Raw genomic sequence first — 11,344 nt, forward strand, 5'->3', positions numbered from 1 at the left:
GCCATGGAGGTCCAGAAGCATACCAAACAAAACAGATCATTTCCAGTGGTCTTGCTTAAATACCCTAAGTACATGGTGTTGCTAAACACTTAGTTGTGGCAGTTCTTGCACTCACTGTACTGACCAGGATTGCCTCAGACTCATAGAGATCTTCTTGCTCCTGCATCCTGAATTCTGGGATTAAAAACATGGACTAACTTGCATGGCCTTTTTATCATTTTTTGGATGAACAAGCTAAATGTTTTTATTACAGCTCTTCCGCAGGGATGGAGAGTTTGCTTTGAATGTAACAGCAGTCTTTGCTCTTCCAGGGGACCAGGGTTCAATTCTCAACACAGTGAACAGCACACAACTGTTTTTAAGTACTGCTTCAGGGAATCTACAGCCCTCTTCTGGACTCTACATCAATCATATAAACATGTAGTGCACAGAAAGCCTTACAGACAAATCACCCATACACATGAAGGACAATTCACACAGTTACTATTGCACAATTTTATTTGAATATAAAATCTGTGGTAGATTATTAGATTTAAAACATCACTGAAGACTTTCACAAGTCTCTTATCTTTATATTTCTATTATGTGTATTTGGGATTTGTAAGCAGAGAATACCATATAAATGCTGTCACATGATTTCCAATAATATTTTTCTGTCCATTATGAACTCTTGGATGTATTCTAAGATTTGAAAGTAGATACTGGATTTGCCACAATCTTTGAATTTATGAAGTTTCTTTCCAGGATGAATTTTCTGATGGGCTCTAAGATATGAGCAGCTACTAAAACCCATGTTACATTCCTCACATTTTTAAAGTCTTTCTGCAGAGTGAACTGTCTGATGTGTTCTAAAATTTGACATGTATGTAAAGAATTTCTCACATTCTAAGCATTTGTGGGGTTTCTCTCCAGTAGGAAGATTCTGATGTCTTCTCAGATCTGAAATCCCATTAAAGAATATGTCATGGTCTTGGCATTATAAGGTTTTCTCCAGTATGATTTTCGGGTCTTGTCTTAGATGTGAGCATGTACTAAAGGCCTTGTTCCATTGCTACATTTGTAATCATTCTATCCAGTATGTATTATCTGATATTCCCTAAGAGTTGATCATATAGAAAAAGATTTGCCACATAACGTACATCTGTTAGGTCTCTCTCCAATATGGATTCTCTGATGTATTCTAAGATTTGAATCCTGAGTAAAGGACTTGTCACCTTCCTTATATTTGTAAGGTTTCTCTCCAGTGTGACTTCTCTGATGTGTTTTAAGATGTAAGCAAGTGGTAAAGGATTTGTCATATTCCTTACATCTGTGAAGCCTCTCTCAAGTATGAACTCTCTGATGTTTTCTAAGATGTGAGTTCTGGGTAAAGGATTTGTCACATTGCTTACATTTGTAAGGTTTCTCCCCAGTATGAATTTTTTGATGTCTTTTAAGGTTTGAACACTGTTTAAAGGATTTGTCACAAAAGTTGCATTTGTAGGGTTTCTCTCCAGTATGAGTTCTCTGATGGTTTGTAAGACTTGATTGCACAGTAAAGCACTTGTCACATTGCTTACATTTGTATGGCTTCTCCCCAGTGTGAACTCTCACATGTCTTTTAAGTTTTGAGCTACTGATAAAGGATTTGTCACATTCCTTACATTTGTATGGTTTCTCCCCAGTGTGAATTCTCTGGTGTATTCTAAGATCTGAGCAACTGTTGAAGGATTTGTCACACACATTGCACTTGTAGGGTTTCTCTCCAGTGTGAGTTTTCTGATGGTTTGTAAGAGTTGACTGCAGAGTAAAGCACTTGTCACATTGCTTACATTTGTATGGTTTCTCCCCAGTGTGAACTCTAACATGTCTTCTAAGCTGTGAACAACTGATAAAGGATTTGTCACATTCCTTACATCTGTAAGGTTTCTCTCCAGTATGAATTCTCTGATGGTTTATGAGGGTTGACTTCACAGTAAAGGATATATCACATACCTTGCACTTGTAAGGCTTCTCCCCTGTATGAATTCTTTGATGTATAGTGAGGCTTGAGGCAGTACTTAAGCATTTCATGCATTTCCCACATTGATGTGGTGTTCCTCCAATATAGCCTGGTTGTTTCAGAAGTCTGTGTGCAGAGCTGAAATAGTCTTCATATTCTCCTTGCCTGTGCTCTTTCTTTGCAGTGTACCATCTTTGAACTTGAGTAATGTTGGAACACACATTTAAGGATTTACATTTGCAAGGTTCTTCTCCAGTGTGCATGCTTTTTTGTCTATCTGGATTTAATGAGTCAATAGAAGCATCCCTGTGATTAATGCATCTGTAGTTATTAGAGTGTTCTGTAGTTTCACTTGTTCTATAATGTGCATATATGGAGGGGTCATGAAGTATTTTGCCAAGCTCATTAGACTCATGTGACTCACTTTCATTCTTCACATGTTGATGGACAGGTTCACATTTGAAGTATTTCTCTGAAAATAAGTTAGGTCATATTAACAGGGCTTGTTCTAAGACCACAAATATGAAAGTAACTGTCTCTCTATGTTCTATCTCAAGATAAGTCAACTGCATCAAGTTAGACATTTTTCTTTCACTGTAAGTGAATGTATTCTCACAAAAACAGTATGACAGACTTCAAGGTCTGTGATTAATAATAGATATCTCATCCTTATTGAAACATGATGGACCATGAATTTGAGGAATCAATAATTAACTTTTAGATGAAGCTCATTCATGGATTATGTTTAGAATAAGTGTCTCTATGTTGAAATATTTCCTGTCAGAAATTGATGAAGAGTACAATCCACACTCAGGTTCACAGTATTTATACTTACTAAGTGATAGTTAATCAAGAGAACTATACTGAATACCCAATTCCTTTACAGTTTAAGTCTTACTTAAAAGCATCACTGGTTTTACTTCTCTCTAGAAAAACTCATTAGAGTCTTCAAAAGTAATGGAGGCAAGCCAAGTATTTTTTCAGACAGAAGAGGTTCTAAATTGTTTTAGGCAGCTGTTATTGGCAACTATTGCTTATTTCTATTCTCCACATTTTGTGATACACATACTGCTGTGTTTAACATTCCTTATATGGTAATTCTCAAGTCTATTCTGTATACTATCTCCTGAGAATATTTGCCTGAAGGGTGTCTGTGTATTCTTCACTAGGAAGAAATCTATGTATAAAGCTGGGAAGTGGAAGGCTGAGTCAGAGAGACACTGCCAGCCGCCACCATGACAAAGAGCATGTGAAGATGCCGGTAAGCCACAGGCCATGTGGCAAGGTATAGATTAATAGAAATGGATTAATTTAAGGTATAAGAACAGTTAGCAAAAAGCCTGCCACGGCCATACAGTTTGTAACCAATATAAGTCTCTGTGTTTACTTGGTTGGGTCTGAGTAGCTGTGGGACTGGTGGGTGACAAAGATTTTTCCTGACTGTGGGTCAGGCAGGAAAACTCTAGCTACAAATAGCGTCCAATGTGGTTACAAGAGTTTCCACCTTAAAACTGAGAAAAAAAGATTCTAAAATGGAGCTAAAAACAGCTTCCTAATTGTCTTTCTCAAATGAGCGGCAGCTGCTGGTTTGAGCTACTGGCAGGTTCCTAGCGTGCATGCTCGATCTTCAGTATGGTGGGAATGAAGCCTCTGCAAGTGGCACATTAAGCTGCATGGTGGATTTAGCCTTTGCTACTCCTAAACAAAAAAAGAGGTTTTTGGGTTACGCGTTGCTTAGATAAAAGAATAGACCCATGATAGCTCCCAGAGCGGGCGGTAAACTTATCCATGTTGGGAAGCTGAGGTGGGCGGATCCAGCAGCCACAGCTGCTGCAGTTTAAAGCAATAGATTCACAATGAGACAGATTCAGATTGCCCTTTCAGTCTTACAAATGCTGCAGTTTAAAACAATAGATTCACAATAAGACAAATTCAGATAAAACAAGACTTTAAATGCTTTACAATGTGTGTAAAAATGTACGTAGGCTTGGAAGAGAGAGAAAAAGGAATATATACAGTTATATAAAGAAATACATAGTTTTTAAAAATAAAGTCTTTAAAGAGACAGTAAAATTAATATAAAAAATAAGCCACATGAAGATGAATATTACACAGAGAATCTGGATTGTGTTGTCTTTGGGATTTTTAACTGCACAAAAACATTTGATCGTAAAAGATGTTGAGTTAAACCAATATGTATATTTTAAAGATGCTTCAAAATTTGGATATAAGGATATGTTGCTTTGGAAAGGAGACTCTGCTTTTGTTCCCACAGAAAGCCAAAGGCTATAGATTTGTTCCAGATTAAGATACATCAGGTTTGACAAGCCAAGACCCAATGAAAGGTCTCTGATGACACCATGGCCCAGATGATCCAACATCCAGAATGGTTTGAAGGCAACTGGCTCAGATAATACACCCTCATGGACTATTCCATAACCCTAAAATTTTCTGTGTCCCCATAAGATACAGCGCCCCCCTCCAGCAAGAAGTAGTAAGAGAAGCTATACCCAAATTCCCAAATTATATGTAATTTTACTTTGTTAAGGTTAAAACCTTCCTTTTTGAAAAAAAAAAGAAAAGGGGAAGTGCTCTGGGATGTTCTGTATGGCAAAGGTTTTGCTGATTGGTCAATAAATAAAACACTGATTGGCCATTGGAGAGGCTGGAATTATAGGTGGGACAAGGAGGAGAATAAAGCTGGGAAGTGGAAGGCTGAGTCAGAGAGACACTGCCAGCCACCACCGTGACAAACAGCATGTGAAGATGCCGGTAAGCCACAGGCCATGTGGCAAGGTATAGATTAATAGAAATGGATTAATTTAAGGTATAAGAACAGTTAGCAAAACGCCTGCCACAGCCACACACTTTGTAACCAATATAAGTCTCTTTGTTTACTTGGTTGGGTCTGAGTGGCTGTGGGACTAGCAGGTGACAAAGATTTGTCCTGAATGTGGGTCAGGCAGGAAAACTCTAGCTACATAAGGGTGTAATATAAAGTCAGCCAGCAAGGAAGGCAATTAAAGACTAATCCTACTTCATGGACACCGATTAGGTTTATAGTTTCTAATATTATTCCATACTATGATGTCAACATAGTCCATTAAACCTGCATTTTTACTAGTATTGTCACCATAATTCTGTAATAGGCAAGTAGTTACCTACATGCAGAATGTATTCTGGGATCAGAATATTACCCTAAGTCAAGCGATCAGGAATCTATTCAAGTGGATTTAATATTACAAACCACTCTCAGTCTTGCCTTCTCTTTTCCTCAAAGCCATCACTGTTGTTTTGCTCATTCCCTAGCCAATCCTGATAGTGGCTAGCCTCTCCTCTCCACATTCCAGGGCAATGTCATTTGCTCTGGACAGGTGACCAGGGCTATCTTCCATAGAATAATGCCCGTTTCCTCTGAGGTAGCTTATGACACATGCTAGAATTTTTAGAAAGAAAATAGATGTCTAACACAGTACTGTGCTTATACATGAAGAGAACAGAGAGTAGAGGAATCTAAGAATGATTTTCTATTGCTATTTCATGTCAGAATCTTCAAAATATTTAAGGAGAATTTTAAGTTTGAACATCTTGAGTTTTTTCTCACAATTAAAACCATGTCAGGTACAACTTTGGACATGGAACTTTCAGATATGGAGATAAATGTTATATAATACTATGTATCTGAATGCATTGTGAAACCAAAGTGAGGATACATGACACGTCTGACATGGAAAATGGAAAGAAAATATCAAGTATCCATCTCTGTGAGTTTGAGGCCAGCCTGGGCTACCAAGTGAGTTCCAGGAAAGGCGCAAAGCTACACAGAGAAACCCTGTCTCGACAAACCAAAAAAAAAAAAAATAATAATAAAGGAAAAGAAAAAATCAAATAACCATGAAAATGTTCTTTTCTACTACCAATCTTTCCCTAGTCTCCTGCTGTTTCTAAGACAGCTTAACAGAGAGTTTACACTCTATAATGCCAATGCATATAAAGGATTAGTTAGAATTCTAGGAAAAATTTGTTCTCACCCACAAAGAGCAGGTTGTTGTAATTCTCCAACATCACATCAATGTACAAAACCCTCTGAGCAGTATCCAGGCATTTCCACTCCTCTTGGGAGAAGTTCACACTCACATCCCTGAATGTCAACAAACCCTGAAAAACAAATTTGTTTGAGCACGTGTGAGGTGGGTAAGGCCAAAAGCACTGGGTCATGCCTTAAGCAAACAAAGAGCTATGACATGGGCAGAGAGCATGCAAGCTGGAGGAAAACCTGACCCATAAAATCCAAACAAAACATGATGACATGCAGCCCAGAGCCAACCAAGAATTGGCACAGCACCTAGGATCAGAGCCTGCCCCAAACCCACATATATAAACCTCAGCCCTTTGTTTAGTAAACGAGAAATTGCTTGCACATCTCACAGAGTCTGTTCCATTGACTCCACGACCCCAGGTGCAAAGCCAGTAACACACAGACTAACAGACAGAGTGCTTCCCTGGATATCAGTGGAGTTGAGGAAATTATGGATGTAAATGATGAAGACAATCACTCAAACAGATGATTTTAATAGTCACATTCTATAATGGATTTTCTAACTGTGAAAACAGAATGACACAATATGCTCACAAGCAATATACATAAAAACACATATTTTAAATCTGGACTTGGTTATCCATCTGTTAATAATGCTGGGTTTATGTCTCACAGCATCACAAGGTACATGTCTCAGAAAGAAAATTCATAATGAGGAAATGTGCTTTAATTTTGTACCTGTAGATCATGATAAAATAGTGCCACTCAATCAATTCTGTGAATTCTTCAGGCTTACATGATTGCATTCTAACCTGCTCAGTTCATATGCAAAAACCCTAGGTCCAATGCCATTCCATTATAGAGCAATGTGGTAGATATGGAAGGTAGTATTCATGGTTGAGTTCATGGGCAAAGAATTTTCCTTTTTTCCACAGTAACAATGAGTGCTACATACTGTCAATTTTAACATTAATATATAAAAACAGGTAGTATTTGTGATTATTTTGTAAGCATTTTTTGAACTACTATCAAGCAGATAGGAAAATCCACATCAATCACATTTAATATTATGTAAAATATTCCTAGTAAAATAGGAATATGCTGACTTAGCCAAAAAATAACAATTTGAGAAATTTTGAACAATACTTATCTCTGAAATGTTATAAAAATTGAGGGAAGTCCTGTTACCGAATGATTGTTTACATGCTGTAAAGATGTGTCTATAGTTTGACCCACTTGTCTAAGACACCTGATTTGGTTAATAAAGAGCTGAGCCAGGCGGTGATGGCACATGCTTTAAACCCAGCACTCAGGAGGCAGAGGCAGGTGGACCTCTGTGAGTTTGAGGATAGCCTGATCTAGAGAGCGAGATCCAGGAAAGGCGCAAAGCTATACAGAGAAACCCTCTCTCCAAAAACCAAAAAAAAATAGAGCTGAATGTCCACTAGTCAGGCAGGAGTTCTAGGGAAAGAGAGAAAGTCAGGAAGAATCTGATTTAGAGAGTGACACCAGCAAGACATAGAGCAACTTGGAAGTAAAGAAAGAAGGAAAGATAAAAAGCCACATGAGAGAACATGATTAATAGAAAACAGGTTAGTTTGAATTATAAGAGCTAAGTGGGAATAAGCCTAAGGTAAAGGCCAAACTTTTATAATTTGGGGCTAAATGACCTACAAAAGGAAGTCTGAGTATAAAGTCCAAAAACACATCAAACAATGGTTAACCTGTAGCTAAGCATGTACACATCAGTGTAGTAACTGTGGATGCATTCAGAAGTGACATAGATTTCCTGTCAGTAAAAGAATATTTTAAATTCTGTGAGAAATATCTTTTGGAGATTTAGCTCAGTGGTAGAGTCCATGAGCATTTTTGTGTCTGAAAGTTGTTATTTTCAATGTTTTTCTTCTTAGCACTTATGCTGTATTGTCTAACAGATTTTAGGGTAGTAGTGTTTATGATTCTTCCTTTATTTCTCTGGAACTGTGTCCAGGTGATATATTCTGTCTAAGCTATGAGTTTGGGATAGAAACACTGTAGCTACAGGGTAGTGTAATAGAGCTATCCCTTTTACAGGAACTGACAAGAGCAAAACAATCATGAGGAATGTTCTTTCTGCCTTAAATGGGATGGCTTATGCACATCCATTAGTCAACACCCCAAGACATTTTATTAATGATTGCAATAGATTGATGCATAATGAGTCCCAGACTGAAAAGGCTGCACAGTGAGATCCTTTTCATCTACAGTGCTACTTCTAGGAGAGCCGTGGTTACAAAGAGAAACATTGTGTAGAAAAACAAAACAATACAAAAGAAAACAGAACACTGAGCTCTGTAGTTTGGGAAGTTACAACTGAGTATCCTAATCAAGTGAGTGATGTGAGTAGCTATTCTCCTGAGACAAACAGATGGCAGGTGTCAACAAACACATGGACACATTATCACTACCATGATATTACATACCAAAGTGAAATACATGTAGACTACTGTGGTAATTTGAGTATAATTGGCCCATATTGGGAGTGGCACTATGAGGAGGTGTGGCTTTGTTGGAGTAGGTATGGCCTTGTTGGAGGAAGTGTGTCACTGTGGGGGTGAGATTGGAGATCTCTTTTTTAAACTTCACTCAGTGTGACAGTCAGTTGACTTCCCTTTGCCTGCAGATATAGGACTCTCAGCTACTCCTGTAGCTTTTCTGCCTGCCTGTATGCCCCCATGATGATTATGGACTGAAACTCTGAAAATGTAAGCTGCCACCTCAATTTAATGTTTTACTTTTTAAGAGCTACTATGGTCAATAATGTCTTTTCACAGCAATGGAAACCCTAATTGAGACAACTATAATCTAATATTACACTCTAGAACAAAATTTTCATGGTAGGATCAAGTCACATGTGCAAACCATGCTCCATACTGTCTAGTGTGCTTAAACTTTTAGTATTAGGAACCTAGTATTATTTAGCATTAAACACCAAGCTTTGTCTCTTAATTGCACATATTGTGAAGATGTTGTTTCAATATGTTCTCCTTTGAGCATGAAAGAAGGATATGAGAGAGTTTCCACAAATATGACACTGGAGCCTTCCCTCCCTAATATATAACAATATGTCCATCTTGTACAACAATTAGGCATCACATCAGCCTATTGTTTTTCATGTGCTAAAATGGAAATATTTTCAAAATTACAGGTCATATTTCATGAGAAGCATTCTCCGTCATTGGAAAACAATCTTGAAAGAACAGAATGGAGAAAATCGCTATAAGTGTGGATTTGTGGAACTACATTGGGTAGCTGTAGTAATAAATTCAGCCTGGTATGGTCATAAAGAGAGAGAAGATGATAACAGAATATTTAATATTTGACAAAGGAGATAAAAATATGGTCTTTTCCACAAATGGTGCTGGTAAAAATGGATCCAGTATGAGAATGTAATTAGACTCTTACCCCTTATTTGTACAAAATCCATTCACAATGGACAAAACAATCTTATTTCAAACCAGAAACACATAGAAACTTAGAAAATACAGGAAATATCTTTCAGGATATTAGGAAGCACGAAGACTTACTGGTTAGAAAGATCATCAACAGCACAGTAACTGAAGAATTGGAACAAGATGAATATAAAATGTTTCTGTATGGAAACAATCAGGAGAGCACACAGACACCCAAGTGGTGGGAAAGAGTCTGTACCAGGGACACTTTAAATAGGGGCTCTTACGTTGAATTTACCAATAATTACAGAAACTAAATACCAAGGAAATAAAACTGCCAATGAACAAAAGGGCAAATGAGCTGAAACAGCACATTTTACAGACAAATACACAAATGCCCAATAAATATTGCAGGTGTTCAGGATCCCTAAAATGCCATCATGGAAACAGAAACTAAAAGTGCTTTGAAATATTGCCTCAGCCCAGGCAGATTTTGCTGTTATCAACTAACCAGAAAACAAATATTAGGCAGAATGAGGAGAGAAAGGAAGCACTATTCACTGTTGATTGGGGAGGGTGTAATGTAATAAGCCACTGTGGGAATCAGTTTGGAGATTATTGAAAAAATTGAAGATAGAAATAATGTATGACCCATCAATGTCAATGCTGAGGATCACTATAATGAATATGGAGGAGGACCTGGAAGTGGCAATTTTGGAGGGAGTTCTGGTTATTGAGGCAGAAAAGGAGGATTTGGTGGTGGAAGTTCCGGATATGGCATTAAGGGTGGGAGCTCTAGAGGTGGTTTTGACAACTATGGCAGAGGAAATTATGGAAGTGGAAATAACAATGATTTTGGAAATTACAGTCAGCAACCTTCTAATTATAGCCCAATGAAGAATGGAAAATTCGATGGTAGCAAGAACATGTGAGGACCATATGATTCAGAAAACTATGGTCCTGGAGGAAGTGGGAGATATGTTGGGTGGAACTGATATTGAGCTTCTTCCTACTTATGATGGGATTCACTGAATAAACAGGAGAGAATGAGAGCCCAGAGGTAACAGAACAGCTGCAGGTTATCGAAATAACCATGTTAAGGAAACTCTTATAGTCAGTCATACATAGATATTCAGTGATATGGCAGAAGACACCAGAGTTGACTCAGAGAGCCATCTTGTGAATGGATTGGATTATTTAATAACATTACCTTATTGTGGAGGAAGGATTATAAAAAACACCTTTGAGACATTTTCTTAGCTTTTTAATTGTTTCTTTCTAGTGGTCATGGATAATGTTAAATTTGTAAGTTTCAGGTAACATGAGAAACCTTTCTTAAGATTTTTTTCAAAAGTTTTGAAAGGTTATTAGCCTGGATCATGGTATAATAAGACATAATGTTTTTCCATTAAACATTTAAGTGTGTGTTTAGAGGTAAGTGGTTGTTGTACATTCATGATTTAGTAAAATAATTCTAAAGGAAAAATTGAAGTTGGAATAGAAGGTTGCTGATTATAATTTCCAAAATCATTGTTATTTCCACTTCCATAGTTTCCTCCTCCATAGTTGTCAAAACCACCTCTAGAGGCCCCACCCTGAATGCCATATCCAGGTCCTCCACCACCGTATCCTCCTTTTCCTCCTCAATAACAAGAGCTCCCTCCAAAATTGCCACTTCCAGGTCCTCCTCCATATTCATTATAGTGATCCTCAGCACTGACATTGATGAGTCATGTATGACGCAGCAATGGCACCCCTATGAAAATAAGTGGAAATCTCCACAACCTAATACAGATATATTTAAACCCATATTCACTGCTACTGCCTTCAACATGCAAAGTATTAGAACCAATCTGATTATAATGAAGATTGTACACGCATAAAGTGGAATAC

The 11,344-nt window shown here is 37.6% G+C and overlaps 1 pseudogene; it reads right to left on the reverse strand.

Moving 5' to 3' along the window:
* Positions 1 to 628: 628 nt before the first annotated feature.
* On the reverse strand, positions 629 to 11,144 carry LOC128124267 (zinc finger protein 54-like; annotated as a pseudogene).
* Positions 11,145 to 11,344: the final 200 nt, after the last annotated feature.

Source organism: Peromyscus californicus, unplaced genomic scaffold, assembly GCF_007827085.1.
Source record: "Peromyscus californicus insignis strain IS unplaced genomic scaffold, ASM782708v3 Scaffold_4__1_contigs__length_199733344, whole genome shotgun sequence".
NCBI classification, from domain to species: domain Eukaryota; kingdom Metazoa; phylum Chordata; class Mammalia; order Rodentia; family Cricetidae; genus Peromyscus; species Peromyscus californicus.